The sequence below is a fragment of the Sus scrofa genome, chromosome 1 (assembly GCF_054392235.1).
Source record: "Sus scrofa isolate SSC_HxYL_T2T_F1_AM1 chromosome 1, Sscrofa_HxYL_maternal_Yorkshire_Landrace_v2.0, whole genome shotgun sequence".
NCBI classification, from domain to species: Eukaryota; Metazoa; Chordata; class Mammalia; order Artiodactyla; family Suidae; genus Sus; species Sus scrofa.
This window is the reverse complement of record NC_139383.1, coordinates 10,603,989-10,630,592: the sequence shown is the minus strand read 5'-3', so window position 1 is coordinate 10,630,592 and position 26,604 is coordinate 10,603,989. Positions and strand designations below refer to the sequence as shown.

The 26,604-nt window shown below is 42.3% G+C and overlaps 1 long non-coding RNA gene across 7 annotated transcripts in view; it reads right to left on the bottom strand.

Annotated features, from left to right (window-relative positions):
* Positions 1–26,604, bottom strand: part of LOC102161179 (uncharacterized) — a 708,589-nt gene that overhangs the window by 407,824 nt on the left and 274,161 nt on the right. For all 7 annotated transcript variants that reach the window (XR_014844208.1, XR_014844205.1, XR_014844201.1 and 4 more), the window contains 2 exons: positions 24,606–24,651; positions 19,954–20,034 (listed from right to left, as the gene is read on the bottom strand). This is a non-coding gene — a long non-coding RNA (uncharacterized LOC102161179). The remainder of the gene's footprint in view (positions 1–19,953; positions 20,035–24,605; positions 24,652–26,604) is intronic.

Below are 26,604 nucleotides of genomic sequence, written 5' to 3'. Positions count from 1 at the left end.
TGTTGTATCTCTCAGAATCTTAACGTTAGGTTGCAGGATGTATAGTCATACACGTACGCTGTATAAGGTCACAAAAATCCTTGTCATATAAAAGAGTCTTAAATGACGCCACCAAAAAAGCTACAAGAAAAATGTTCAATTATCATCCCAACACTTAACGTGGCACATTACAGTATACTTTCATTAACTCAACCCATCCCAGGAGATAATCATCTCGACACTTCAATTCGGAAATATTTGGCAAACTAAGATAACAAAATGCATATATATTGAGGTTGTCTGTTTGTTTTGTTTTTTCTTAACATCTACCCAATTCAGCGAAGGACTCTGAGATCCTAGATGAATGAATGGGCAAAACCTCCCTTAAACTGTCTCCATCATATCAAAAGTCAGTTGACCTTTTGGAAAATTCTGGGTTGCTTTTAGAGTTGACATCCCAGATAAGGGCCTCAGTATCAGTAAGTCTTGGAGTCCACTAGAGAGGAGTCTTTGATGCCAGATGCAGAACTGAAGTCTTTGGGAGAAGACAGAGAAGCCTAGTTCTCACCTTGATGGGCTACCTGCCCATAACCACACCTGGATGTTCCCAGGATGCCCTAGAACAGGGATTCTGAACCTAAGCTGTATTGACACATGAGAGAGATCAATTCTTTGCGGCAGGGGGAGGAGAGAGGCTGTCCCATGCACTGCAGGACGTTTAGCATCCTAATAGATGCCCCTAGGTGTCAGTAGTACCTCTGCCCAGGTGTGACAAACAAAATGCCAAACGTGCCCAAGGGACAGAGATTAGACTATCCCCAGTAGAGAACCTATGGCCTAAATGTAGGACTAAAGTCTTTTGCAAACCTGGACTTTAAATCTGCCAAATTTCAGACAGATGTGGGGTTGCAACTCCCAGATTTCTGAATCCAAAAAGGAAAGAAAGAATTTTGGTCTGAAATTTTTTAAGGTTAAGTCTTATTGGCTGGCTGGTTCAATAATTTTTAAATCCCAATATGGTCCCAGGAGGATTTCTGATTTTCAATAGCCCTAAATTCTGATGAGAGCCCATCAGGATGTTAGCTGGGGTAAGAAGCCCCCAAACACAACAGTCTTTAACATGACTAGAACTTCATATTTTACCCAGAATGCTCATTATCTTATTTAATTCTGAATCAGCTATTCATTTTGAACTGTCCAGTTAGGACAAAGCCCAACTCAACACAGAAATCTTGACCACCCGCAATAATTTTTGTTGATACTATCCTTTCTGATAATAATCAGTCAATGGGTTGAACAGGGTTTTATGGCCATTCTCATTTGTGATTTTAAGATTATATCTGGGGGGAAGAGGAGGTAGAGGAGGGATGGATGGAGAGTTTAGGCCTAGCAGGTGCAAACTATTACATGCAGAATGGATAAGGAACAAGATCCGACTGTTGAGCACAGGCAGCTATATCCAACATCCTGTAATAAACCATAATGGAAAAGAAAAAAAGATTATGTCATAATAAACATAGAAGTGGATGTGTGTATTCTTAGTTCCCATGATAGGCAGAGAAGCATTCAAATCAACTAATTGCTGCATCATGACTTAAATACACATTTAATAGAAACAGCACTATTTATACACCACTTAAACTGGATTTTGACTTGACAAAAATCATTTCTTTCCCACTTAAATTTTGACAATAGTATTGTGAGTTAGACTTTGAGAAACACTCATGGCCTGAGATATATAATGATGTTTTCTAGACCGGCCCATAAAAAACTCCTGTCTAGGGGTTAAAGTCCAATGAAACAACAATGACCCTTGAGAAAACTTCTGTGTTTTTCTTACATCATTTCATCAGTGGCCAGAAAGAGCAACAATTGGTCTTAAACTCGTTTTGCATAAAATCTAAACCCTCTTAGGATTAGGTTAAACACGGGGCTACAAAGGACATAAATAATCTCTGTTATTTGTGAAGGGTTGAAATTCCCCCCTTTTTAAGGGTTGTTATTCCCCCTGATGGAATAACACCAAAGAGTTAATTCAGTAAAGACTGAGGCCCATTCCTCAGCGGAGGCTCTAAACTCGGCAGGACAGAGAGCAGTAGCCTCCTGGGACACTTTTAAAGGGAGCGAACGGCTCTTAACAGGCAGGTGGTTTATTGCATTCCAAATAAGAGGCCAGGGGGACGTGTGACCCGAAGCGGGACCCTTGCAGAAAAGTCCGGTGTGATTAGTCATCTGACCGTCAGCCAAGATTTGTGCCCCTGTGATGACAGAAGCCACTGCTGGGGCGGCAACGTCCCCATATCTACCTGTGCTATTGTTTCTGACAAGCAAGCACAGAGACTCCCTCCAAAATCTATCATAACCTGATTTTTGGAAAGGATAAGTTGCTTATGAAAACATTTGAACCTAATAAGTTTACATATGACTCATCCGGGTTCCGTCTGCGGTATTATCTCCATAACACAGCCAGGCTGCATGGCTTACTGGCAGGTTTTATCAGCAGGGAGACAGGCAGGTCCACCCTCTGCCCAGAAATAGGACCTTCGAGGTCAGCAGTGCCCAAGCCAGATTTGCTGTATTGGAATTATCTGCTAAAAATGCAGATGTCTGTCCCTACCCTTTCAGTACAGAAGCCAAATCTCAGGGAGAAGAATCCCCAGAATCTCAATTTCACAAGCATCCCACAGTGATTCTTGCGGACGCTGGAGTTTGACCCTTTAAACGGTGATAACTTGATTTCCAGTTTAATTCCTTTATATCTGGTGTATCTGTCAGCTCTTTGGCTGTGTTTGGTCAGGTGATCAACATCAAATGCTAGATTCAATTTAAGAGGGGGTTGCTGCCTTTAACACCCAGATGTCCACAGCCCCTCCCTAGTTCTCACTCTCCACAACAACCATTCTTACCTGAGGCACTATTTTCCATTAAATACACACACACACACACACACACACACACACACACACACACACAGGTAATAAAAACGCTTACCTGACTCTTTTCTCAAGATGAACCTGTGCTGGGACTGTTCTAGAGATGTTAGTTTGACCCTTTGAAGGAGTGCTGCATTTACCAGAGAACCAGAGCCTTCCCTCTTCTTCTCTCCCCTTGCAACTGCAATAATTATTTCATCTTTAAAAGAGACTCTCCATTCCTTCACGAAAGTCTTACAAAAACTACTTATCGTCTGTGCTTGACATGGGCACCCCTCTCAAGCATCGGCACATATGTTCTGATAAATGAATAGCACCTTCTCTTTTTCCTTTCCCACTGGCCATCCTACAATCTGTACCTCTCGATACCAAACAGTGGGATCTATGACCAAAAGATGGGAGAAATCTTTGTGAAAAGAAAATATGCATGAGGCGTCAAAAGATCTAAACATGTCCTTATTACCAAAACTTTGCTTCACATCATGCCCTTTGATTAAAGAGCAAATAGGATCCTTCTGAAGGACAACATGTTCATCAAGGAAAAGAAAGAGACTCTAGAAACTTCTACTCAAAGCAATGGCTTTAAACCAGATCTTTTTTGAGAGCGAGAGATGTAATGCATGCATATCTAAATCCTCCTCTTAATTTAGGCAGTAAGCAAACTATTGCGTACACTTTATATTATACAAGTTAAATACCATCTCTGACTTCTGGAGAATCCAAGACTGTGTTGTAGAAATCAGTCTTCCATAGCTTATGAGGTTTAAACTAGGGCCCATCACATGCCACAGCTTGTTAGGACATGAGCATGGCTATGAGACAGGCAAGGCACCATGTGCACGGAGGTGTGTAGAGGGCAGAGTGCCCAGTACTGCCAGGCTGTCCCTGGGAGGCCACCACCATGTCCAGCGCTGCCAACAGTGCTGCAGCCTAAGGAATGACATGAGACACGCACTTTATGAAATTCTGTAGGTAAAAGAGAAATTGTGCTGGCAACTTCATTTACAAAACACAATCAGCTAACCCCCCTGTATTTGTTTGCTAGGACTGCCAGAACAAGGTGACACAGACCGGGTTTCAGTGTATATACATATGTGTGACTGGGTCATCTTGCTGTTCAGTGGGAAATTGACAGAACACTGTAAACCAGCTATGAGGGAAAAAATAAAAATCATTTATATATGTTAAAAAAAACAAACCTGATTTTCTCATCATTTAGAGACTAGAAGTCCAAGAGCAAGGTGTAGGCAGGGCTGGTTTCTTTGAAGGCCTCGCTCCTTGGTTTCTAGTCAGATGTCTTTCCCCTGGGTCTTTCCGTGGTCTGTGTCCTCATCTCCTCTTCTTATAAGGACACCAGTCCAGCTGGATGGGGACCCACCATAGGACCCCATTTTAATTTACTTACTTCTCTAAAGACCTTTCTCCAGGTACCATCACACGCCCCCATGGTAGTGAGAACTTCAAGATATGGACTCAGCAGAGTGGGGTGGGGCAGGGGAGGGAGATTCAGCCCCAAACAATTCAGCTCATAACCCCTTCTGTGCAGACTCACAGACATAATACCCTATCAAGGCGCTGAAATCTCATACAGTAAAGAAAATTCTAACCTTGTTTGGGGCAGCATTCCCCCAACTTATCTGACCCCAGAACTTTCCATATTACATCTTTTCACATGTCACAGACCCACATTTCTGCAGGGCACACCCCTGGGAAGCTGCCAAGACCTAGGCTGGCCCAAGTTCCATACTGACCGCAGAGAATCGCACCCCAGCATGCCTCGGTGAGGCCTGAGGCTCCCTCAGTCAACGGAAGCTTCAGTTGTGTCTCCATAATTTGGAGAGCTTTGGCAGGTGGTGTGGGAAGATTCAAGGAAGTACCAGACTTCCCCTGAGGCACTCACTCCTGATCCAGTTAGGTAGTAAAAATAGCAGAGGAAGTAAGGCAGAAATTATTAAAAATATAAAATGGGATATAAGAAGAAATGCCCATGAGTGCTGGGCATCCTTGTTATAGAGCTGGGCAAATGAATTCAGTGTAGACCCCAGTGTCAGCTGAACACAGAACAGATGGGGCTTGTACTGAGCTGGACCAATGAATGGGAGCATCAGCATCAGTGGAATGTATCCTAGGACCCAGCAGCTGGAATGCAAGTGGAGTTATGGGAAAAGGGAATAGCAAACTTGCATACTGAGTTTTTGAACTCAGAAAATGGGAGAATGGTAACTGTTCCAACAGAATCAATAAAGCTGTAACAGAAGAATTGAGTGCTGTCTTGGTTGTGTTTTGATGAATTTGAGGGAAAGCAAATTTGAAAGCAAATTTGCAGTGAATATCTGCTGCTTCTCCATATCAGCATCCATTTATACTTCTTTTCATAAAGCAGTGCTTTTCATACTTCTTTTCATAGCAGATTTTAAGCTATACAGCGTGGTAGATCTGCTTCTTCTCTGAAGCTAGAGACAGAGGCTCTCACTTCCCTGTTGGTGGCATGGAAAAGAAGCAGCATGAATAGTTCGTAGATTCTAGCTAAGGTCCTGGCTGTCAGAGGATGAGTCCAATCCCAAGGAAGGCAGAGCAAACAGATAAGAAAATCCAGGTTCTTGGTTCTGTCATGGGAGCTCCTGGGTCGAAACATACCTGAAGCTATATATTCTGGATTTTTTTTCAGATAATGAACTGCTTTATCATTTAAGCCAGTTTAAGTTGTATTTTCTATCATTATAGCAAACACACACACATGTTAACTGATAAAATATCCAAATGTTATTATACTGTTAGGCTGGGCTGGTGATATAAACTTGAGAAATCACTCAAAGAGGTGATAAATGAAGCAAGAGAAGCAAAGGTGGTCCAAGGAGAGAGGAGGGGAAGAAAAAAGATAAGAACTGAGGATGAGACTTTACAGATCATCACATGTACTGTAACACGTGAGCTGGAAAAAAAAAAAAGGGAACAGAGCATTAGGAAGGTAAGAGGAAGACCAAAAAAGTCAAGTGTCTAAATCCCCAGGGAAAAGGTAAAGAGAGGATGCCAATTTTCTAATTTTTTCTCAAGGAAAGGTCTGCAGTCAAAACAACAGTTGCCATTATCTACTGAGCACTTGCTTTCTGCCAGGCAGTGTTCTGGGTATTACACATTTAATAAATCTTTCAATTCTCTCATCATTACTATGAGGGGGATGCCTTCATCATTACCATTTTACAGATGAGGAAGCTGAAGCAGAGAGGTTGATGAACTTGGCCATAGTCACACAGCTAAAAAAATGGCAGAAGTAGAACTGGGCCCTAGTTTTCTACCTCTAGAATTCACTTTCTTAAGCAGTATACACTCCATCTCTCAAACCTCAGCATCTGCCTGGAACAGCTGCTGTTGTGATTAGGTCGAGGAATGCAGGTAGAAATCCATTTGACCAAAACTTTATCTCCTACATTCAGTCTGACTTCGACGTCTGAAATTCTGCCATTTTTGTTTAAGCATTATTTTTATGGTGTTCTGTTAAAAAAATTAATTGTCTAGGGACAGACAGCTTATTCAGTCATTCACATCTTAACATGAATTAGTTTGGCAGAAAACTTTCTTATACCAACAGAGTCACCTGGGGCCATATAGATGTGTTTAAAACTGGGGTGCTACAAATCAAATGGCTCAGAAGGGAGGGAACTGAACACGAAAATTTCCTCTTCACAATTCTCCTGCAAATGAAGATGTTTTCCACCTATTCAGCTTCTATCACCACTGAGAACAGGTTTTAAAGGATCGTCATGAGGGTTAGTCTTCCTGACCATGAGCTCAGACCCACAAGATAACTTCTAGAAGCATAATCTTTGATGTTTATTTTAAACAGACATCTGTCTCACTGAGGATGAGGAAGTCTAGGAGTACAAAAAATTTTAAATAAACATCTCATAGGGTAGAAATTCCTAGCAAAACACCAAGGTAGAAAATATACATGAATATAAATAGATTCTATATCAGTAAATAAATAAATATCTATATTAGCAAAATATAAATTTTACTAATTTAAAAACTTTAGGATGTCAACATAGACCATGAGCCAAGTTTTAAAAAGCAAAGAAAGCAAAGAACCAACAAGGAAAAATGTTCCTAAATACCAGGAACCCCATCTATACCTAGCTAAGTTCTCTTCCTCCAGCGTCTCTTCACTCAACACTGCCTCCTGGAAGTCTTCCAGGATAGCCCTGTGATCCTCTTTGACTGCAGGTTTTAATTGTTTCTTTAATGTCCATTTTCCTCCACGAAGCTTGCATCCATGGGGGCTAGGACTGGAACGACCTATCCACCATCAGCACTTACTCCAGTGCCCGGCTATGTGGCTGGCTCTCACGGCTTAATAGAGGAAAGCAGAGGGCTGCTACTCTCAATGTAGGAACATTTCTACAAACCATCAATAAAGAGGCAAATGCCGCAGCAGAGAAGTGGGCAAATGAGTAGGTCTATAAAAATAAATGCAAAATAAAATAATGATACCATTTTCACCCATCTTCCCTTTAAATCCAAAAAAGAAAAAGAAAAAATAATAATACATTCCCTATACATGGGGAAGGTTACTCTCGCAGAAGGCTGTAAATTTTCTGTAGGGGACTTGGGCGCTATGTATTGACATCTTTAAAATGTGTGAGCCCTTCATTTAGGCCAGCAATTCTGCTTTAAGGGGAATGTCTTAAGACTACATACAAATAGAAGTTCCCACTGTGGCGCAACGGGATCAGCAGTGTCTTGGAAGAGCTGGGACACAGATTCCAATCTGCAGCCTGGCACAGTGGGTTAGGGATCTGGCGTTGACACAGCTGTGGCTTAGGTCACTACTGCAGCTCAGATCTGATCCCCAGCCCTGGAACTCCATGGGCTGAGGGGTGGCCAAAAAAGGAGGAAAAAAAAAAAAAGAATACATACAAATATACACAAATATTTATCTATGAAACAATCAGTGCAGCACTGTGTATAGTAGCAAAGAAAAATCTAAATAAGCAGTAATAGAGGATCGGTGAAATTACACATCAGTAAAATGAAATGATAGGCAGCATTTCCAGTTAGCGTTTATTGGGCCCTTACTACAGGCACTTAGCAGGCACTACACTAAGCATATAACACACACTGTCTGATTCCATCCTCAGAACACTTTATGAAGCGGGCATTACTGTTACGGCCATTTTCCACAGGAGGAAATTGAGATTTAGAGAGGTGAGGTAATCTGCTCAAGATTACACAGCAAGGATCCAGCAGAGCCAGAGTCTCCAAGGCCAGGCTCTTGATCACTAAGCCATCTGCCCCCCAAGTTAAAGACATCAAATATGCATTGAGGGGCATGGAAAGTTGTCCCTGTATCTTGTTATATTAACTAAAAAGATAGATTACAAGACAGTACATAATATGACCAGCTTTTAATAAAATGCATATTACATTAAAATATAAGTATGTTTATCTTTGTGTGCGCACATGCACACCTATGTTGCTCTTCGGACAAGGACTAAAAGAATTCATATCTGAAGGCTCTCTTAGAGTGGCAGGGTCATAGGATAAAGTTTTTCTTTTCTTCTTGCTGATCCCAAAGTTTAATGGTTTTCTACAATTAAAATAGGTCACTTGTATCATACTTTAGTCTTGGGGTTTTTTTTCTTTTTTTTTTACGTCGAACACACAGTAGCCTAGACCTTTAGAGGAAATTACACATCACCCAATCTAATCTTCTCGCCAGCAAGAAGACTGAAGCCCAGAGAAATCAAGTAAGCTAATTTAGCAAACAGAGCCTGGAGTGGAGTCAGTCTGCTCATCCAGCCCAAGGCTCCTAGCATCACCCTCCCCCATGAGGACACCCAACTACGCTCCTCTGAAGCTGACAGAACATTCTGGGCACTTGTTCTCATGAGCACCCAGCCGCTCAGCCTCCTCACGGCACGCACGCTGGGTGATACCTGTGCCCGACATGCAGTGCTCGCCGCAGATGAAAGGACCAAAGGGAATACGTCACAGACTGGCTGGCAGGTGGTGACCTCCAAAAAACTCGGGGTCATTTTTTCTAAACCTGTGGCTTTTAACTAAGATGTGTGTCAGCATCCCCTGACAACTTTTTCCAAAGGTGAGGCCCCACAGAGAACCTGACTCTATGAACGTTGAGAGAGACCCAGGCCAGAATATTCCAAAACACCTCTCCACCTGATACTAATGTCAGACATTAGTCCCAGGGAACACTGGTCTATTTAAATCTTCAGGTGTGTGTCTTAACCAGGAACCAGATCATTGGTTGGCCTAGACCATTAGATGGAGCCACTGCTTGCATCTCAATTTAAAACTCTTTGTATCTGCTGTTAGCAAGACCAGCGGCAACTCCCTTCTCTAGAAGCCTTGCAGTGGATCTGAGTTCCCTTTAGCTGTCTCTTCTTTCTAAAGAGAAGAAGGATATGAAGAGTGGAGGAAAGGTTGGCACCATCTGCCGTGTTACTCAGGCAGATCTGGCCAAACCCTGCATCAGGGTGCATAGAGCCCAAGGCCAGCCTGGTACAGTGCTGCGAACCAGAACACTGCTGTCAAAGGACACACTCGTAGTCTAGATGGTCCCACCAGCCACTGCTGCTGAAACAAGGGCTGAGGTGTCACATGCAAACCAAGGACCTTTTCACAAAGGAGCCAAGCCCAAGGTAGACAGGGAACAAGGACAAAGGTACAGAGAGAGGGCCCATCCTGGAAAGAACAGAAAATATTTTCAAGGCAATGGGATGCAAAAGTGAGAAAGAGAAGGAAAGAAATAAGAGAAATTTAGATGCACTTGTAAAACTGCAAAATACATTATGCTGTATTACCAGTCATTTTAGTGACTGCTCACTTAAGAAAGGTTTATTTTTTAAAGAAAAATAGAATAGCTTTGTTTTAGTTCAATAATAATAGGGAGAGTTTTAAATGCTTGATTGTATTTCTTGCTTTTTGACATTGTTTACATTTGTCATTATTTGTATATATTAATACATAAGCAGATTTTAAATAAATCCTACCCAGGTGCCATTTTTAGAAATTTTGATTTTTTTTTTTTTTTTGACATTCCTCTTTTTAACTCGACTAGTGAAGCTCTGAGAAAACTGTTTAGGATTACATTATGATTGTAAAGAATATTATAGCTAACAACGAAAATTAAAATAATGAGTGTTTTCTTTTAAATTATATCAAATCACTCTAACACGGGAAGTGCTAATGGCTCCTTCAGTTAAAAGAATGTGCTGCCCTTGCTCATTAACATACACAAGTTGGGGCCCTTTTAAATCCTCGGTTACTTCATCATCCCCAGGGCTGTGGTGGCAGCTAGAATCCCACGGAGCCTAGGGCAAGGGACGTCAGCTCAAGTGCAGGTGCACGTCTTGGCGACCTACATGTTTCCAGAGTCAAGGTTGTGTTGTTATTGAATGGCCCCTGGTTTACACAATTTCCATGAAACACTGAGCCAATCCCTTGGGCAGAGGCTTAAGACCTCCTCCTCCTCTCCCTCTGCTGAAATCTCCATTGATATCCAAGGATGTTCAAACCCAATCATCTCAGCCTTTCTCTGACTCAAGGGTTTTCTTTCACAACTAGAAAGCATTTGCCTTAGGGATTATATTAAGCCAGCAAAAACGTCACAGAAAGAGCACCGGACATAGAGTCAGAAGGCAAAGGTTCAAGACATGGTGAGGTCTCTTGTATTTGTGACATGAAGCCTTGCTGAGCCACTATCTCTCCCCGGTAGACGGGAATCACACCAGCACTGCGTCCTTCATCAGGCTGGGAAGCAGCTATACCTTAAACCATCTGGCAGAGTGCCTACCAGTACAGGGGATGGAGAGCTAGAGGGAGACAGGTGTGTACATGCCCCACATCCCCGCTGATCCAGAGCCTTGCCTGCCCCAGAGAGTGCTTCTGTCCCTGCACAAGGAGGCCCCAAGGCTGTCCACATGGAACTTCAAGAAGGCTGGTTTCCTTGACCGCCCACCTGCTAGAGTAGCTGCCGAAGACCCTGTTGCTGACCCCAGTCAGCAACGCAGTGCTCCCATTTTATGGATATTTATTCACTGTATTCTTTGCTTTCTGCAGCTGGGACTGGTTTGGACCAAAAAAAAAAGGGGCTCTGTAATAACGGTGTTAAACAAACAGCACTGGGCCTGGTATTTTTAGATACGTTAAAATTCCGTTTAAGCACAGTGTGAGGGCCTGAAAAACTCTCAGGCCGTTCACTATGGCTGAGCGAATACTGATAAGCGCTTTATCCAATTTCCAAGGCAAGAGAAGGAAATAATCATGTGTGATGGAATTGGACAAATAATCCAGCTCCCAACAATTATGAAATATAATGCAATTACAGAACACTGTGCCAGGGTGCTGCCAGTACCAGATTCTCTCCTTTCATGAGTCAATGATGAGCTAGAATTTTGATGCTCACAGGCCTCACAAGTGACCACACACTGCAGGCAATGAAAAGTCAAGACAAAAAGAAAGAGAAACATGCGTGTGTGTTTGGCACAGACCTTTTCTTTCAGGTCTGTCTGAGCCAATTTCACAGTGGACACACCCTACACTACCCAGCAAGACAGTGAAAGAGGTTCAGTTAATGACAGCTCCCCCGCCCTCCCAGTTCCAATTCTATTTAACAGGAGAAATTCAGATTCTACTGATAGTTTCTTGGACAGATAGGGAGGAAGTCTCATTATAGAATCCACACAGCAGAAATGGATAAAAGTTCTCCATGGATTTTCTGTTCTCTGCTCAACGTCTCCTCTCTGCCACCACTAACTCTGCCTGTCCCCACTCCTCCTCCACTTCTGCTCAGCACAGGTTGGCGTTTCTCAACCACAGAAGTTAGGTAACAAGACTTCTTCCCTCCTGTAATGTCTGCTTACAAGGCTCTCCCTGCAGAGGTCAAGGTTAGAGGAAAATAAAGGGTGACTCCTTCCCCTGGTTTGTGATCTGGATGGTGGTTTGGGTACAAACAGGAAGGGCTAGTGGAGGCAGAGAACAGGGGAAGGAAAAGCAGGGGAGAGAAGAGCTACCTGTCCCGAGGCTGGGGGGAAAGAGACCCACCCTACCTCTTCACTACCCTTGAGTCTCACCTAACTTTAGGACAGCCAGCAAGCCAGAAAGGATGAAAGTTATGGGTGTAGAAAAAAGCTCCATTTGGTCTCTGTTCATCTGACATCACTCTCCCCTGGTGTCTCCAACCTGTAACTCAGGAAGATACAGGTCTTCATTTCAGGCTCTTCCTCCAAAGAGAGCTGTCCCTGCCACTGGAATCCTGGGGACCCAAGTGTCAGGTGACTTTCCAGGTCCCCAGGGGAGAGAGGAAGACACTGGAAAAACCTGACCAATGGCATCGGTTCTGAGGTGCTGGCTCCTTATCAAGATGGCTCTTCATTCTTGTCTAAAGCTTATCCTGGACAAGTCTCACCTGGAGGACAGCCATGCCCTGTGCTCTCCTGCAAGGCTCTTACCTGACACCCCAGTGTGCCTGATGGGAGCTCAGAATGGGCTCCAACCAGTCAGGCTGTCCCACTATGGCACCCATCACAGTGCTGGACCACAAACCTTCTTCACTCAGACGCCTAGGAGGTCTTTATAAAATTGAAACCTCTTCTCCCTCTCTCTCTCTAACACAAACACACACACACACACACACACACACACACAAACACACTTTTGGCTTAAATGTCTTCAGAACAAAACTTCCCTTTGCTTTTAGGGGAAAGTTTGAATCTTCAACTGGCTTGCAGAGCCCTTCACATCTGGCCTCTGCCCTTAACGTTCCCCCCACCCCACCCCCACCCCCTGGAGCTTCTCTGGGTTCCTCCAACAACAAGGCCCTTCTCGCCTCAGATCGCTGCACAGGTGGCCTCTCCTCCTCCTCTTCCTTGACTCTGCACAAAGCCAGCTTCTTACCATCATCCAGGTGTTGCTTCAATATTGTCTCCCCAGAGAGGCCTTTGTGACAACCCTACTTAGGTCAGGTTTCCTATGCATGAATCAACGCGGTCTTAATTCTCTGGCCCAGCACCCCATGGCTCTTAGCTTCACGGCATTTAGTGAAATTTGCAATCACTAATTTCTTTGTTCACTTTTTTAGTGTCCATTTAGGAAGCTTACAGTAGCTCCAAGACAGCAGAGACTGAGTCATTCACCGAGCACCAGCACTACGCATATGGTAAGTTCCTGAAATATTATTATAAGGTATTATTATAACTTGTACTTCTCCAGATTCTTTCAGACAGACCAAAGAAAGAAGAGTTATCATTGCTTTATTTAAAGGATAGTGAAGAGACAGTCTGAATCTGGGTATTTGTACTGCAAAGTCCTGAAAACAAATGTGAGTGAATACAGTAGACAGGCTGGCAGAATAGCTCTTGGAAACTCAGATGGCAAGGATGGGCTTGACCTGGCTCTGCACTTTGAGAGGAGCAATGATCAGCTAAGGTGCACCTGCAGACCATGCCCCAGAAAGAGTGAAAGGGCTCTAAGTTGAACTGATGACGTATAACACATCAGAGGAGTGACTTCAAACACTGGGTCCAAAAGAAAGCAGGTGCTTTGGTTGTTGCTGTTCTCATGGACAAAACTGTGTCCAATCGGTACCTGCTTCAAGGAACTGATTCTACCTCAATACAAAAACAGACTTTTTAATACCTCGCACTGGCCAATAATGCAACCAATTACTTCATGAAGCGGTGAAGTCCCTGTGGCTGAAATGATCAGCAGGAAACCCAAGATTCTTGAGGAGATAATGTCTATAACCAGCAGGAGACTGGACTTGTATGACCCGTTTCCATTTCAAGACTCAAAGGCCAATGGGGAGCCATCAAAGTTTTGAGCCCAGGGTGATTTTTTTTCTTATTAAGTGACTGTATCAGAAAGATCTGTGAAAGTTTTGAGAATGAAAACATTTTCAGTACTGAATGAAAGAATCAGAGGTACCTTGAGATATCCTGAGAGCAGGATGGAGCATTATTGCTCCAAGTGAAATCTGATTTGACAAAACAGCAGAAGAAAACACTGCTCACAAGGTTTGCTACAACTATCAAAGTCTTCAAGATAAGAACTTTCTTCATGACTAACATCTTTAATGATAGGCAGATAAAGCCATCTGCATCAGAGATGTCAGGAGGATTCCAATAAGAATGACCCCTCACCTTGATAGTCTATGTGGGATACTCAATTACACCAGTGTTCAAGATCAAAAACTTGTGCAATGTCTGATCTGTTTACGTATATTCCAACTAGCAGTTGAAGAGATGCCTTCCCTATAAGTAATTAAGGGTCTCTTATACCATATTTAAATTTCTAAAGGGGCCCATAAGCTGTTTGAGCCACATTTAACACTGCGAGTACAAAACCCTTACTTAAAATTTCAAAGACGCCAGCCTCCTTTCGACGTCATCACCTGTTCCAGTCACAGAGGAAAAGGCCATGTTTCCACAAACCCCGTAACAGCCAGTCCTCCAGGTGTGCGCCCTGCGCAAGGATCAATGCATCATCTCCCCTTTCCTTTGCTTTCTCTATGTGAGTAAGAGAAGGGTCTCCACAGTCGAAATGCCATCTGTGAAACCTTGGACAGTAATTCAAACATTTGGCAAATGACCCAACTGCTGGAACTAAATGGACTTTACCTGGCAGTGTGGGTGGTATGGTTACAATTCCAGCTTGCTCCAGTACGCAGGCACAGATTCGTATCACCTGGCGCCTTCTCCGCCCATTGGGGAGATAAGCACCTGTTGCCAATTGACTTAATTTTCACCATTTTTTTTTTAAAGCAAGGAACACATTTTTCACCATTTGCTATTAAAGAGAATGCTTTGCCTTCCATCCTGGGAGAGGTTCTAAGGGAGGGGAAAGATGGTTAACAGATGTGGTCAATAGTCTACATGGCCTTCTTTGGTCTGGGCATGACCAGGTCAGTCACACTCACAGTAAATGGTAAATTCAAGACCGTGATGCCAAGCAAGGCCATCATTAATCAAAAACATAACCTCACCAGCTGCATACTGAAATGTGTGTTGACACCTTAACAAGGGTTAAAAAGAGAGAATGAAAAATAAAAGTCCAAGCTTTTTGCATTTCCATTTTGAATGTCAGTCAGCAAAAGGATATTTTTTCATCTTAATAGACGGTGACACCAGATTTATTTAGTCTGGAGGAATATCCAGCCTTTAAGTACATGAAGTAATACTGTCCCAAGCATGGCACAGGTGCCTGGGTTGTCTGAAGCAACAGATTTTTGGAAACCGAAGAGAGCTTTAGATTAAACATCAGAAAATACTCCTATTTATAAGACACTGTAGCCACTGAAACAGGGTGGAGCTAAAACTTTGTAGCCAAGTCAATATGCAAATAATCCTGTGATTTCTGTTAAGAGTTAGGTTGGGTATAGCAGCTTCATCTCCAAAGCCCTGATTCAAAACCACAATGTTCAGCAAGTCAGTGAGATTTCATGCTTTCATCTGAAACCCACACCAACAAATGCAGCTCATGATACAATTCAGGCTCTTAGAATCTCCCACTAAAGAACCAGACTAAACCAAGGAACACAATCTCAAAGCCCTGCTCCCACCCAGAGGAGCACAAGTTCCACTTAAAGGTTCAATAAAAAAGATTAGAGGTGGAGAAATGCCTGCTGGAACAGCACATTAGCTGCTGCATTTAAACCCCCACCACAGTATCCCTATGTGATTGAGGTTTCAGAGGGAAATCTACATGGTATGAAATGTAGTAATTATTGGTCTATTAATATAGGACGGCAGTGCCTGCCATCAAGTACTTTCTCTAAAAGAGAGGTGGGGGAAATTCTTACTGCAAAGGTAAGCTGCCTTTTTTTTTTTTTTTTTTTCAAGTAGGAAAGAACAAAATTAACAAATCTGCATAATCTCAAAATGTCTCAAAAGCAAAAAAAAACCTTTCTGTTGGACCCCAAACAAAAGCTGGCAAAGCAAGAGTGATGTCAGTGTTTCTCTCCTGCCGTTTCAAGCTTGGAAATCAAAGAATTTTTCAAATCCCAGGATTAGTGAGGAACAGAAAATGTGTGGGAGAAAAAACAAGAAATAAAATGATTTCCGGCTTAATGACCTTCAGGCAACAAGGCTGGAGAAAGGCGAGGTGTCCGCCATGCCCTAGCCGGTGCATTAGAAGTGCAACTGCAGCAGCACCTCTCCGCGACCTGAAACGCCAGGGAAGGCGGCCAGGATGTGGTCCTCACACCAGGTGCGCTGCTCCACGGCTGACGCCGCGCCGCCACCCCCAGCCCACCTCCGCTGTCCCAGTTTTCTGTTTTCTCTGGCTGGCCGCTAGTAGGTAATGAATGCGTCGTCCAGCGCAGCAGCAAGTTAAGCTTTTGACCTGTTTAAATGACCTTGGGTGGAGCAGCGGAGAGCCCCATAGGGTAACACCGGCGCGGAGACATCGCGGGGAGCCAGGATGGTCCAGGCGCGCCCGCCCCGCACCCAAATGCGTGAATTGCGCCCCACCCCCACCCCATCTTCCAGGGGCAGGGAGGCCGGAAAGAGGGCCCCACCCAGGGGCTTTCCCCTTTAAAAGACGGGGACTGACTCAGAGGTGTCCAGGGAGAGGAGCCTGCTTAAACAGCGGCCAGACATTCAGCGGTGGTTAAGCAAAAACGGCTAATGCCCCAAATCCCAACAGGACTAGAGAAGGCTGAACAGCTTGAGAAAGAGAGGAAAAGGAACAGGATGCCAATAGGCGAGTATTTCTACAGACCCTGGGGCTGGGGTCTGGGTATTAACCAGGGAAGGCAATTCTGCAAAACTGGAACACACAGACACGGTATGTGTGGGCACCTTGGCAAAGGGCATGATCTGGGGAATTGAGTAGAGATTTGTCCCCAGCCTCTCAGCCTACTGACCCGCTTTCCTTGGGCACTATCTCCGCCAGACGCCTACCTCTTGCGGAATCCTCCTGTTAGCCAATAGGGAGGAAGACGAGGCCCCAGCATCCTAATGTAGGTGTAATGGGTCTGTTTGACGTTTTAAAGAGGGGCAAAAGCCTCCCTATTTTCTCAGAAAATCCTCTCTGAGCCACCCCCTCACTGCCACTCACAGAAGCACATACACCTCGAGATACTCCCGCTCCTGGTCAAGGGCTTGAAATTCTACACTTAGTCACTGATTTTGTTTAAAGCACTGAGAACATCTGCACCTAAAGAAAAGGTAAGTGTGCTATTCTGGCAAGAGAACCCTTTGATCTATTCTTGGAGTTAAGGTTGTGGCACAAAGTATTTTCTCAAAGAGTATCCAGCCAGTTGCCAGGCTGAGGCAAAGGTCATGGAAGTAACTATTCAGAGAAAGTCCTGGGGTAGGAGACACTGCCTAGCTGGAGTCCACAGGAGGAAGAAGCACCACACACACACACACACACACACACACACACACATTTTTTGACACACAAGTTCCCTATAGTTTTGTCTAAAATTGGCCTTAGTCACTTGCCAAAGCCCAGTGCAGCTGCTAATAATTCTGTTGCAACCACTAGGGTGACTATAAGGATTCCAAGTCACATGACTGTTGACCAGCACAGTGGCCTCCCCCTTGCAAGTGTCCATGGAGATGGTAAGTGGCAACAGTGCAGCCTGAGCTTTAGCATCAAGCATATTTAGGTTTGAATCCTAATTCTCCCACCTTCTGCCACTGCTGCCTGGATTCGAGTTCCGGCTCTCTCTCCGAGCAGCTGTATGACCTTGGGCAAACCACCTGCCATCCCTGTGACTCTTTCCTTACCTATCATCTGAGTACAGTCACATCAGACAATCCAAGCAAAGCCTTCAGCCCCGTGCCAGGCACATGGTACAGAACATGCTCCGTCAAAGTGAACTCTGCGTCCTTGGATTATTATGGACTGTGAGATTTTAGTCAAGTGATTTACCTCCTTTGAGCCTCTCAGATCCCCTATCTGTAAAATGCAGATAATCGCACCTACTCGTATAGGAGTGTTGGGAGGTTTGAAAGAAATATTTGTAAAGTGCCTAGCACAGTGCCTGGCATAGAATAAGGACACACTCAACAAACCATCGCAGTGATGACGAGGAGGAGGGGCGAGGAGGAGCAAGAAGAGGGGCAGGACGGTGATTTGGGTGTTAGTGATGCTCAAGTGCAGCCAGAAAATGCACAGGCATCGGTCCTAACCATCAGTTCCCGGAAAAGGTACCTCTTTCACCCCTTCACCCCCGCCTATGCCTGGATGAAGATGATATTGATCTCGCCAGAGTACTTCTCCTTTGCCAAGTCAGTTTTAAGCCACAATACCAAAGATCAAGTGGTCTGGTCTGAAACTACAAAAAGCATAACCCCAATTCAGGGAACCTAAGATATTTAGTTGTTTCCTTTTCCCCTTCTTTCTAAGCTCTGATGTGAGGTAGTATCTGAGAATTGACTCATCTGCCCGTATTTGTTCATTACAGCTGTTGCTAGGAAGTTATTATGTAAATGGCTCTGCTCCTCACTCTCCATTATGCTTTTTTCTTGTTATTGTGTGATGGAATTAAGTGCTAGCCCTGTGCTGCGTTTTCATTAGAGTCTTTCTCTACTCATCCCTATTTTTCTCTCCCCCTTTATCAGCAACTTTAGAAGTTAATCCTTTTATATTTTAAGGACTTAAAGAAGATGTAAAAATTCCTGAGTATCCTGGCGGGGGAGGAGCCGGATTTCAAAGTGGATTCAGCCTCTCCCTCTTCACTGTGTCAATAGTCAGTGCTGGCTTTTTTAATTTTTAAAATTCAAATTAAAACATCATCACGCTCCTCTAAGCTTCACTACCTCTAATAATCAAAGAACAAGTTTCAACTTGACACACGGATAAGGCAGTGCTGAGCCGCATTCATTACCATCCCTTCCACTGGATGTAATCGTGTATAATAAAGATGAAAATCTTCCAAGATAAAAGGAAAAAATAAACACTTATACTAAAAGTCAAAAAAAAAAAATTTAAATACCCCCAAATCATTTGGAAAACATAGGACTAGGGGGTGGTTATATTTTTTTGCCCTCTTCCATATTTGTTCCATGTTCCAAAGTGTAGGGTCAATATAATTTTTACCCCCGAAGGTGTACCAAACATGTATGGAGATTTCAAAACCAGCCCAGCAGGATTTCCAACAGACGGAAAGTGAAGCTGCACATTTCATTTCAGATACCTGTTTCTAAATCATTGATTTTTGTAGAAATGTCACACTATACTGAAGAGAAGTCTCTCTTTCTCAATAAACATACAGCGAATTTCCTAGAAAATGCCAGCGTTTTTCGTGAAGAGAGAAAGCTGCAGAAAAGCCCATGAAATTCAGCTCACTCTCCCGTCTTATGGGCACAATATCCAGCAACTTCAATTACACACCGTTTTTCCACCCTGCGCTTCAGGAGGAGGACTAAGCCTAAAACAAGCAGTGAATTGTCCCTACCTACCCTGCTGAAAATTTGTGGGAAGAACAGTGGGAATCAACTACTTACTCTTTAGTTTCAATACACTGAGGAAAAAGGGTTAGACTTATTGCTTGAGGTAATAAGGCCAAAGCTGTCAGGGGTAAAAAAAGACTGCAGGTTTACACCTGTAGTTTTATCTTTCATGATGCTTTAACCTTCAGGTCGAATCTTCAAAGACAAGAACCAGCCCTCTAAGATAAGAACAGAAGTTCAAATTCAGTGTCCCCACCAAAACTATCTACATTTAATACAATTTTCTGCCACTAAAAAAGAAAAGAAGATGAAGGGAAGGAGGAGGAAGAAGAGGGGCAAAACCATAAAAATAGAAGGACTGTCGCAAGGCCCCAACAGGCAGGGAGGTCAAACAGGGAGTTGCCAGTGGGGAAATTTAGGAGACACAACAACCAAATGGCATATGTGGATCTTGTTTAATTTCTGATTCCAGCAAACAATAAAAAGATGTTGTTTGAAACTGTCTGGAAAATTTAGACTTGGTATTAGATGATACCAAGAAATTATGCTTAGTTTTGTTAGGTATGACGGTGCGTCGTGGTTGCATAAGAAAATAGCCATGTTTTTAAGAGATGCATACTCACGAGGGTGTGGATCAAAGAGGCGCTCCCCACGCTGTTAGAATATAAATTGGTGCAGCCAGTATGAAGAACAATATGGAAGTTCTTTAAAAAAACAGAAATAGAATTACCATGTGATCCAACAACCCCCCTCCTTGGCACATATCCAGAAAACATGGAAATTCTAATTCAAAAGGACCCACGTGCCCCAGTGTTCACAGCAGTATTTACAATAGCCAAGATATGGAAGCAATCTAAATGTTCATAAACAGGTGAATGGATAAAGAAGATGGTGTATATGTGTGTGTAGAGATAGATAGATAGATAGGGATATATAATGGAGTATTACTCAGCCATAAAAAAGAATCAAGTAATGCCATTTGCAGCAACATGGATGGACCTAGAGAGTGTCATACTAAGTGAAGTAAGTCAAAGACAAATATCATATGATACCACTTATATATGGAATCTAAAAAAGATACAAGTCAACTTATAAAACAAATACATATATTTAATATAAATTTAATAAATTAATAAGTTTAATAAATTTAATATAACTATATGTACACACACATATATATGTACACACACACATATAAATAAATAACTTTGCTGTATACCTGAAACTAACAGCATTGTAAATCAACTATATTTCAGTAAATTTTTTAAAAAAATGATTCATACTCACACATGGATGGGTAAAATGAGGTGATGGCTGGGATTTACTTGAAAATACTTAAGCAAAAAGGAAAGAAATGACTAGAGGAAACAGATAACTTGATTCTGAGTGAAGGGTATATGAGGGTAATGTTTTCACGATTAATACATCTGTGTATGTTTCAGAATCTTCACAATGAAGTACCAAATGGAGTGCCTCTTAGTCAAAAACGCTGAGAATCCCTGCATCTGGAGGTGGAAGAGTGACTCAGGTCCTCTGGTGGTCCAGTGATGGTGCTGAATGAGCCCTGAAGTCTCGGGCATTATGGTCAAGACCATCCCTCTCACAAAGCATGCTGACTGATTATGACTTCTCCCACCTTAAAGACTAGGTTCAGTGTTCTTATGAACCAAATGTCATTTGTAGGAAAAACAAAACAAAACAAAACAAAAAAACCCTGAAAATCCATTCGGTATGGCTAGCTGTAGCACAAAGCTCAATGCAGAGGTAATAAGACAGGCGATAGGGGGTGGAGACAGGAAGTATTTAGTAAGTGCACTAAAGTGCTAGAGGATGCTGCATCAGAAGGAGCAGTGGTATGCAGGGGAGCACTGAACACCTGAAGCATCAGGAAGGGCTTCATAAAGGAGGTGATTTTTCAGCACCTCCCTGTCCATGTGGACCTGTCCACAACACTTGAATAGGCATCTTGTAGGCTATCGACAAGTACTTACTGAATGTCATTGAACACTCTTGCCACACTCTCCTTAAAGACTGTTAATGACTCCACTCTGGATATAAAATGAAATTCAGATGCTTCAGCCAGTCATTTGGGACCCATCATGATCAAACCCCATCCTCCTCTCCAGCCTGTAAAGTCTTACCTCCTCCAAACCCATCCCAGTGAGTCTCTCCAAACCTCCTCCAGCCTTGATTACTCAACATGTCTAGATTGTATCAGTTCCCAGAAACGCACCTCCAAAAGTGGAGGAGAGGAGATGGATGCAGTTGCCTGAGGTGGGGCAGGGGCACTGTCTGCAGTTGCAGGGAAGTTTCAGGAGGGGATCAGTGGCATCTGCTACAGTCCTTGCTCAAAAAGTAGGTAAATCTATCAATAGTTAAGAAAATTTTTTCATTGTTAGGTCTCTGTACCCAAAGAAGACCTTCTGTAGTCAGTTCTGCAGAGGTGGGGGCTGCCCTGCTTGGAGAAAGGTTCTCTGCAGCATCTCTTAATCAGAAGTTTCCAAGTAATCACATACAGAGATTAGTTTACGTCCTCCAGGCCCCCAATATGGTTTGGGTTTGCATTCCTCCAGAAACAAATGTTAATACACAGATTCCAGTAAAGCAGATGATGTGGGAGGGGACCATGGACTTCCAGGTAAAGCAGGTATCTGAGACAGGAAAGGTAAGATGCCAATGAGAGTGTGTTGTGAAGCAAATGAAAACTGTGGGCCATTGGACTCATGTCCTTGGGGAACTCGCAGACAGTCCATAGAGCCCGTGCTGATGATGGGCTGGGATACTCATCCACCAACTCCAGCCAATAGCTGATTGATGCCCTGGAGGAGGGGAAGGTCATATAATTCCCCAGCATACGTGCCCTGCTCCCTATGCATGGCCTAGCAGCCCTGGCAGCCAGAGAAAATCTTTGGAGAGCTGGTTGTCAGTGTGGCAGCCAGCAGGTGGGCCAGGATGTATGCCTGGAAACTGTTAAGTGCTGTAGGCACATAAGGAGCTGTCTGATGCACATCCCTAGGTTTATACATAGACACAGTTTATGAATCTGTGAGGTCATGTTTATTAAAACCCCAAAGATGCAAAAAAAAAGCACTAATATGAGATCATCTTAGTATTTGATGAAGTCCATCTCTGCATATGGCCTTTCCACAGCAGAGTCAACAAACTAAAGACTATAGGCCAAATCTGGTCTTTTTTAGTAAATAAAGTTTTATTGGAACACAGCCATGCCCCTACATTTACTAGTGCTGCTTGTGTGCTACAATGTCGCCAGAGTAGTTACCATGGAAACCGTACTGCCTGAAAAGCCAAAAACCTTTACTATCTGGTCCTTTGTGTTGAACACCCTGTCCCCCTACTGGCCCTTTTTTTTTTTTTTTTTTTTTTAATCCTGGGACCATCATACAAGACAAAGTTCAAGAGCAATCTCCTTTAACTCCCTCTCATTAGCCTTTCTGCTCTCCAAGAAGTGGCTCCCTAACTTCTGTGTTCACTGTGTCATAGCCATTCTTTACTATATCTCTTACTACACGGCTTTATCAGTACTCACCTTCATATCTAGCTCACCACCACCACAAGAACCGAGATTCATTCACATTCAGATGCTTAATGTCCAGAATTCAACAAATGCATATTTTTTTAAAAATTTATTAAAGTTTAGTTGATTTACAAAGATCTGTCAATTTCTGCTGTACAGCAAAGTGACCCAGTCATATAAATACATATATATATGTGTGTGTGTGTGTGTATACATACACCCATACACATTCTTTTTCTCATATTATCTTTCATCATGTTCTATTACAAGTAATTGGTCCCTGTGCTGTAGAGCAGGTCCTCATTGCTTATCCATTTGAAATGTAATAGTTTGCATCTACTAATCCCAAACTCCCAGTCCATCCCACTCCCTCCCACTTCCTCTCGGCAACCACAAGTCTATTCTCCAAGTCCATGAGTTTCTTTTCTGTGGAAAGATTCATTTGTGCTGTATATTATATTACAGAAATAAGCGATATCATATGGTATTTGCCTTTCTATTTCTGACTTACTTCACTTAGTGTGAGAATCTCTAGTGGCATCCATGTTGCTGCGAATGGCATTATTTTGTTCTTTTATGGCTGAGTAGTATTCCATTGTGTGTGTGTGTGTGTGTGTGTATGTGTGTGTATATGTGTGTGTATATATATATATATATATATATATCTCACATCTTCTTAATCCATTTTCCTGTCAATGGACATTTAGGTTGTTTCCACATCTTGGCCATTGTAAACAGTGATGCTGTGAACATATGTGTGCATGTATCTTTCTGAATTGTAGTTTTGTCTAGATATACGCCCAGGAGTGGGATTGCTGGGTCATATGGTAGTTCGATATTTAATTTTCTGAGGAACCTCCATACTGTTCTCCATAGTGGTTATACCAATTTACATTCCCATCAACAGTGAAGGAGGGTTCCCTTTTCCCCACAACCTCTCCAGCATTTGCTATTTGTAGACTTATTAATGATAGCCATTCTGACCAGGGTGAGGTGGTACCTAATTGTAATTTTGGTTTGCATTTCTCTAATAATTAGTGATGTGAGCATTTTTTCATGTGTCTGCTGGCCATCCATATGTCTTCAACAAATGCATATTTAAATAAAGTGAATTCATTTGGGGGAATTTAATCTCAACAGCCATTGACCCAGCCCTGGTTGGGTTCCAGAAAATCCAAACTACTTTCTCAAGATCACAAATCTAGCCAGCATCCAACCCAGGTAGGTCCCCTTGTTCCCAGTCCAGGACTCTGTTGTATATGGATATGATCAGGCCACATTACTGCCCCTACAAGGCATGTGCTACATTTAACACATAACACTTTGGAAGAGCAACTCAAGGTGATGACTTAAACCTGCCCATCCTCTGATTGATCAGGACCTCCATACCCGGTAACCCCTTTCTCTCTGTGTGCCTCACAGCAGCCGTGGGCAAGATCTCCATCTCTGAAAATCCTTCTCCACCTACTAACCCACTGCTCCCAAGATAAAACCTCAAAAGTCTCTTTCACAGTTAGGGCTCCATGACCTGTTATCTTTCAAAACCACCTTAGGTGTCAGTAATAAATCTTTCACCTTCTGAAGAGGTAAATCAAAGCTTTGGACACCACTAGCAAAAAATGGCTTTTCATTATTTCTGCCTATTATAACCATGAGTTTTCCGATGGCACCTTTCAGAGCTGCTGAAACAGTAAACAATAACAGAAGCTCTTTATTGCCAGATAACGAGAAGCAACTTACCTTCATCAAAATAAATCTCTGCAGATTTCAACATCCTTGGAAAGAGCTAGAGAGGATAAAAAAGAAAAACAAACCTTAGTGGAATGATATTTTATTTATATCTTTTATTTATGTCCTGTTTTTTAAAAATAGGCACCTCACACCCTAAATACAGGTGAAATCTGCGTCCAAACAGCTAAGGAAATTTATTACCTGCTTGGCAATTTTTTTTTTTATGTAATTCAGAAAAAGTTCAGCCAAACTACAGACTAAAGCCTTTGCCACAAACTCCGCATCAGCCCTAGCACATTAGAGGCCCATTTGAAGAACTGAATGATGAGGACTTTTTTAAATATCCATGTCCTAATACATTTTAAGAGGTTATTTTTCCCTCTTCAGAAAAGATAGGGCTGAATTTTCAGGACTTCCCAAAACAGCTGCTTCTCCAACTCCTCATGTCAGAATCCTACCTTGAAAAAGCTGGCAACAATCTATGTCCAATATATTGTATTTCATAGATATTTGCATTTCTGTTATTTGCAGATAATTCTATTCTGCATTTTATAGATATTTTATACCTGTTTCATATCTTTAAAATAATTGTGTATTATAGAACACGGTGGGGGGGAAGTTGGGAGCAGTAATTAGCTCAATTTACAGGTAAAGAAACAAAGTCCATAAATGGTAAATATTATCAGCTCCACTTTTCAAATAAGGAGGACACAGTCCTAAAAACATTAAGTGACTTTCCAAGTTCCCAATGAGCACAGAAAAATGACTGAAGTCCAGGCCTTTCACCTGCCTATGTAAGTCCTTTCTTCAGCATTAGGCTGACATCTTACACTGAACAAAATTCTCCTAATTATAGTCTCTATGCATTTCATAAATTTTAATTAAATGAAAACAGTGACAATAGACTATTAAGCCATTATATGTTAAGCAGCTTAAGGTTATCACAAAAGGTACAGAATGAGATGTCTGACTAGCATTTATAAGGGAAGTACTCTGCTTTTCAATGGCTTTTCCCCATAACTTATTAAATATCTTGGTTTGGACTTTGCAGGGCAGGTGTACAAGAGAACAGTTGGAATAGGACTGCATTAAGTTTGAGAGGTGGTTAACATTCTCAAGTCCAGGTTCCTCTCCAACATGAATTCTTAGATAATATTTTCCCCGCCCCTCCCTGAGGACAAGGAGGACAAGATCTGCCATCATTTAAGGGCCCACCAATGACACTGATAAACCTGAAACCAAAAGTTTCCAGAAAAAAAAAATGTACAGATACACTTAAAATACACTTAAAATCCTCATTCAGTCAAGAACCACTATATGGACAATGGCTAAGCCAATATTTCAAGACAAATATATGGAGAAATTTGTCTGTCACAGGAGAAAATTACAATAACCCAGTGGGAATTTTTCTATCCTCAGAAAAAGATTTTTATCTGTGGGATTGAAAACAAGAAAAGCTATCCATGCATTAATAAGTATAGGCAGAACCCACTGTTACTCACTTAGCTACAAATAGTAGCCCCCGAGAAAATGATCCATTCAAATAATAATCTCTTAAAACGATATTTGACTATTATATACCCAATGTGGTTTGTGTTGAATTTAATTTCCATCTAAATTTAAAATACAAGAGACATCTAAAGCCATTATTTCATTTGGAGTTGAATGAAGTAAGTCATTTGAAAGTACTGTTTAATTTTTTAAAGTCATAGCATAACTAAGGGAGTTTTTCATCAGTCTATTTCTACTTTGGAAATACACAAGAGCAGCCTGGGATGCTTAAATGTAAAATGCTATATTATAAAAAGAAGCAAAATTAAGTCGTCAGATGTATTTGCTACATTAAGGCAAAATGAGAACTACTGTGATTAGAGCAGTTTGAGAAAAATGGATGTAAAATACTTTCTGTTTAAATTATCACAACAGCTACAATTAAAAGAGCACTTTGCTACTTGCTGGATAGCAGGAGGGTTGTTTTTGCATGCAGTTTGGTGGTTTGGGTTTTGGG